Source organism: Thamnophis sirtalis, unplaced genomic scaffold, assembly GCF_051295495.1.
Source record: "Thamnophis sirtalis isolate CommonGarterSnake01/CBP01778 unplaced genomic scaffold, rThaSir2_p1.2 scaffold_1, whole genome shotgun sequence".
In the NCBI taxonomy this organism is placed as follows: Eukaryota; Metazoa; Chordata; class Lepidosauria; order Squamata; family Natricidae; genus Thamnophis; species Thamnophis sirtalis.
The window spans coordinates 41,296,769-41,302,768 of record NW_028261381.1 but is presented as its reverse complement, the minus strand read 5'-3'; positions in this window follow the sequence as shown (position 1 = coordinate 41,302,768).

The window sequence follows — 6,000 nt, the reverse complement described above, 5'->3', positions numbered from 1 at the left end:
TTGGTCGTGAAAATACGGTAATCTCCCTGAGGAAAATAATGGACCTAAAAGAGCTTGCTGCATGATATTGTGCTATTATGCAATGTTATGCCACAATCTCTATAGATTTGGAACATGCATGTAATATTGCAACACATACAGGAAAAGGATATTCCTGATATCAGTCTCACTCCCCACTTAGATGCTGTTGTAATGCTCATTTTAAAGTATAATATGTGATCTTTTAAGAATTCAGAAATTACATTTCTAAATAGTTTAACCCATTTCTTCCGGAAATCCAGATGTTATTCTGATTCATTATTATTTAAAAATTGTAAAGTGTCCTACATCAGCTCTCTTTCCATGTCCTCTCTTTCAAGACCTCAAGCTTTCAGGACCATCCAAATAGGCCTTTAAAGCTTCCAAGATAAGAATATTCATTCATTCATTCATTCATTCATTCATTCATTCATTCATTCATTCTATCTATCTATCTATCTATCTATCTATCATCTATCAATCTATCAGTCTTCCATCTATCATCTATCTATTCATTTGTTTTTCTTTCCTGTTTGCCCTACTCTAACACCTTCTTCTTTCTCTTTTGTCAGAGAGAAAAATGACAATGAGCTGATCTCCCTTCTTCTTGCTGCTCTGCTCCAATTAACTGAAGGAGCCACTTCCACCAGCTTCTAGATATTGACATTATTCCAGGCACTGTTGCAGTCATTATTCCTCTCTGAGCCCACTGACTATGTTCCATCGGGAAAGCAATTGAGCAGTAATGTCCAGGAATCCTCTTTCTCTAGTAGAGCAAGCCCTCAGGGGATCATTCCTCATGACAGAGCCCAAAGAAAAAAGAGAGAAGACAAAGTAACAAACCACAATAAAGTCCCATGCAATAGTTAAAGGGCAGTACAAATTATTGGCGCAAAATGGTGGAGTGATGTACAAAGCTTCCATATCTTTGTTAAAAGTTTGTTTCAGAGAGACTCATGAAATGGAGAAGTTGATTTCCTTTGCAAATCTGGGAGGACTTGACAGCAATGAAAGCAGGCAGAATTCAATTTGGCTCTTTTGATTTGGGAACAGATTTAGTACAATGGGGATCAATGAGGAAACCCACTACAGTAATATGTATTTTAATACATTATCATAATTCAGGTTTGTAAAAAATCAATTTCAATTATAAACTGGTTTACAAAGAGTGGTATACATTTGGAGAAGCATATGGCCATCAAAACTTCAATCAAAGCCCCACAAAGCCTCTCATAAAAAAGTGAACAGACATGAGCCAGTGTGTTATTGTCACTTTAATGTTAGTTGAATACCTATAATTCTTACCATGTCAGCCTTTATCATCAGCTTCTGATTACCTCCTCCCCTTGCAAACAGCTCATGCAGAAATAATCTGAGGGAATATTTTAAACTTCCAGGTGGACTGGAAATCATGCAGAGAGAAGTTGCCATCTTTAAGAAAAGAAAAATATTGCCTCTTTTTAAAAAAGATTCAGCTCTTGAACCATTTCTCCAAGCAAATGTCCTACACCCTCCCAGAAGGTTCCTCCTCACCACCAGAGAAGTAGTAGTTCCTGCTCTGGAAAGCGGAGACTTAAAAAAGAAATAAATTATAAATTGTATCAATGAACCTGACCCTATACATTCAGAAAAATTGGCAAACAGCTTCAGTGTCAACTCTGAAGCGAACCTGGCTGAAGCCATCTTGTGCTGCCTCAAAGTTGCCACAAAGCCTGAGAGAGAAGGAGGGAAGTAGATAGCCCAGCTTGCAGTCAAAATTAAAAGTTTTCCTCTGGGAACCAAGGTCATCATTATAGGTGGCTGGTGAAGGAGGAGAGAAACTTACCAGCTATATTCATTGGACCATGTGATTGATGACACTGGAAAGAGGGGGGGTCATTCTTTTAATTAGATTAAAAACCGTGGAAACCTTCAAAATTGGTTTTCACTGGTTGTGCTGATAAGATGTATCCAATAAACATATCCCTTCAGGAATCTACCTGCCTCGGAGTTATGCTTTCAATGGGTGCATTACTCGGAATGTTGACATTTAGCTCACCCACTTACAAAATAGGTTATCGTTGCTGCTAATCAATACACCTGAAAGTTAAATGAGAAAATATCTGAGATAATAGATATAGATGATAGTTAATGTTTAGGCGATGTTCCTTTGTTAGTCTATGTGAAAACACCTGCCAGAAATGCATGCAGGAAAACGCCTGCCAGATTATCAGTTTAAAATCTTTGTGTTGGTACCTCTGAATTCTCGGGGGTGGGAGGGGGGGACTTCCCCACAGTAGTTTTTATTATGATGTGGAAAGAGGGGTTTCAACTTAAATGATGTAGGACAGAAGGATGCTATTAATACAAGTTCTGTAATTCTGTAAACTCTGGACAATACATCAACAAATTTGATTGGTGATTAGAAGATTCAAATAGAACCTTTTCGTTAATGAAAGAAGACAACTTGAAGAGGACCCGATATGGATTAAAACACTATGGATTACAGGTTCTGATCAGAGAAGGAAAAACAGACATTCGGGAGTTGAATCAGTTGTCAGTTGAAAGAATTGAAAAGCAAAATGTGTAATTGAAACAGATGTACTCCAAAATCTAAAAGAAAAGAAAGGTTTAAAGTATGAGAGACTGAAGCATGAGCAAAGATAAAACCAGAGCTTATCTACCCATAGCCCACTACATTGCAAAAGCAAGGAAAAAGAAAAGGCAGACATAATGGAAATTGCAATATGACACTGGCATGTTTTTGATAAACACATTTTGCTGACCTCCTTATTTATCCTTTCCTCATAGGTCAGCAGAGCAGAGCAGCTGAGATACAGTCAGTGAATAGCAACTCTTTGGCCTACTGGACCACAGCATCTGACTGAATTTTTCCCATTACCAGTCAGGGTTGATTCAGCTTGTTGTGAACATTTTCTTATAAGGGCGCTCTAAGCAGTTCATGTCTGTGTATGTGTGTATCAGGGGGGGTGTTTCATAGGTAGTGATGCAGCTCACATGTATGTGGAGAGGTACGTTTTATCTCTACCAAATTTATGCTAGAAAAAAATAATTATAGAATTCATACCATGATTTACTGCAGAATTCTCTGGGCATTTTGAAATTTGATTTTCTGGAATGGGGGAGCATGTATACAACATTGACATAAATTTGTTTTATGGTGATTTATGCATTTCAAGCATGGAATTTTTCAACAGACCCTACATTTTCAGAGCTTGACTCTAAGCAGCACTTTTGATGACATGATGAAAATAATTTGACAACCACTTTTGGTGGGGACTTAGGACTTGCCAAAAAGTCCCTATATCCTAAACCCCAAAAGGGCAGAATCTGCAGGTTTGTTTTTAACAAAAGCCAATATTGGCTAGGTACAGGATACAGCAGATGATGGCATAACCTAGCAAGCTAGAAAAATGCCTAACAGGTGTGTTACCATGGAAAATGTTTTTAAAGAACATCCAGTCCAACAACACAATGATATTATGTCAGAATTGCTAAAGTAATGTCTGAAAAGCAATTTCCTCAAAAGTTGTTTCCCGGCAAAAGAGGCATCTTTTCTTTTGATAGTGTCCTCAGAGTGTATTAGAATCTCAATCAGTGATGTTGTGAACTCGAATTATTTTTGCAAAGCGGCAGGCCATATTAAATTCTGCTCTGAGTCTCCTGGTCCATCAATCTATGACTAAGTTGTTGTCTGCTTGTGAAACTCACATTTTTACAGCATTTCCCATCTCATCCAAGAAAGTTAGCTTGGTGTGCAGAGGTTAAGGAACAAGGGAAGAAACTAGGAGATGATAGATAGATAGATAGATAGATAGATAGATAGATAGATAGATAGATAGATAGATAGATAGATAGATAGATAGATAGGCAGGCAGGCAGGCAGGCAGGCAGGCAGGCAGGCAGGCAGGCAGGCAGGCAGGCAGGCAGGCAGGCAGGCAGGCAGGCAGGCAGGCAGGCAGGCAGGCAGGCAGGCAGATGGATAATGATAGAGATAGATAGGAGAGAGAGAGAGAGGGAGGGAGAGAGAGGGGGAGGGAGGGAGGGAGGGAGGGAGGGAGGGAGGGAGGGAGAGAGAGAGAGAGAGAGAGAGAGAGAGAGAGAGAGAGAGAGAGAGAGAGATTCACTCATAAAAGGTGAATGCCCGACCCATCAAATGTGTCTCATTATGCTATCCCAGAAACATCAAGATAGCTAAGCTTCCTATAGCTTAGCTATAGCACCTGGATAGTTAAGATATAGGAAGATGCTCTGGGAAGCCATATCTGAGTATAATGATGCTGCTGGCCTTGACTCCTTTACCTGTTTTAGAAAGCGGATGTTGCATAATTTAGATTGCTATTCTATTTCCTCATCTGAAAAAGTCCCAGTGGAAAAGTTTCTTCTTGACCTGTTCCCTAGATATTTAATTGAAGTGAAAGAAGCCCAGGATACTGCAGATACATCAGAAAATCATTATACCACAGAAGTTAGTGATTCATATAATTTTCCGAAATGATGGCCAGCATCAAAATTTCACACACTAGCCATGGGAATTTATTTAGAATGTATACATTCCTTTCAGAAAAAAAAATCAATTATCAGTTTTTCTTGACAAATTGAATACAAATTTTCAGCAGTAGTTTAAAAATGCACTTTCATCTGAATAAGTATTTAAAAAGCAAATGAGTTCATTTCAAAGTTGTTATTCCAGGGATAAACAATTCTAGCCCCCCATCTTGTTCCCCATCAGGATTTAGTTAACAATTACAGCCATTTTACATAATTAAATAGGATATGTCCAATTGACTCTTCATGTATTTGCAGAGTCAATGTTCATGAACCTGGGATTAGATTGACACTTCCTCTTTTCTCGCTGATCTGTGGCATTTTAAGCTTAAATTTTCATGAAAGTCATATAATGTTATAATAAGCAATTTGATATTTTCAAAAGATCCTCTATATACTTATAATTGATCATGTGATTGTCAATGAGATTGAAATGTGATTTTTTAACCTCTTAGTATGATCGCACCTGATTTTGCTGATAATGATTATAACCTTTTCCCACAGCTGTCAGATTAAGGCCGATTTACTGGTTACATCCCATTGTTAGGCTAGGTCTCTCCTATCAGGAAAAATGATGATTAAAATAAGGACAATTCTTTGAAATTGCATAAAGGTTTCCTCTGGCACCAGTCAATAGAAGTCCAAAAGATGTCTAAGAGATATATAGGGAAAATTATGGCTCTGCAATGTTTACAAAGCTCCTGATCCTGAGTGTAGACCTCGACCCCTGACCCTTAGGATGACAAATTGTAATGGTCATTAAATGAAGGGGTGGGGAGGCTGAAGCATCTTTGCAGGTGAACATAAGGATGAATGACTACAAGCGTGTTTTGATCTAGGCTTCTGCTAAACCACAAAGCAGACTCCTTGTCCAGACAAAAACCCCTCTTTATTAAGTTACTGTGAATTCCTCTCATTCATATCCAGCAAAGTCTTTTAAGGGTGAATTTACAGTCACAGACCTTATCTGGCTTGGAGAGCTTCCAGGCTGATATCTTCAAAACTTGGCAAGGAGTCTTGGAGACTCACAAACCAATTAAGCAAACTAATTGTCTCCTGCAAACTCCACTCCCTTTTTGCTCCTCTTATATTCCTTATGGGAGTGGCCATTCACTGTCCACCTGTGTCCTTAGTCCCAAGTCGACCCTTGTTCCTTAGCTGTCATCTGGCAACTCTGTGCATGCATACACTGGGAACAGGCTCCAGCTGTTTGTCTTCCTCACTGATGTCTGACTCCGAAGGCAGCCAATAACTGTCAGAAGGCCCTAGCCCCATCTCTGCCTCCCATACAGAGCCCTCATTAGAACCTTCCCCAGACTCCAGGACTGACCCATTTTCCTCCCCAATCTCCTCACTATCTGAATATGCTGCAAACTCTGTTGGCCTTTGGCGGGCCACAACAAAGGGTACTTCATCAGCAGTAACTTTGAAACT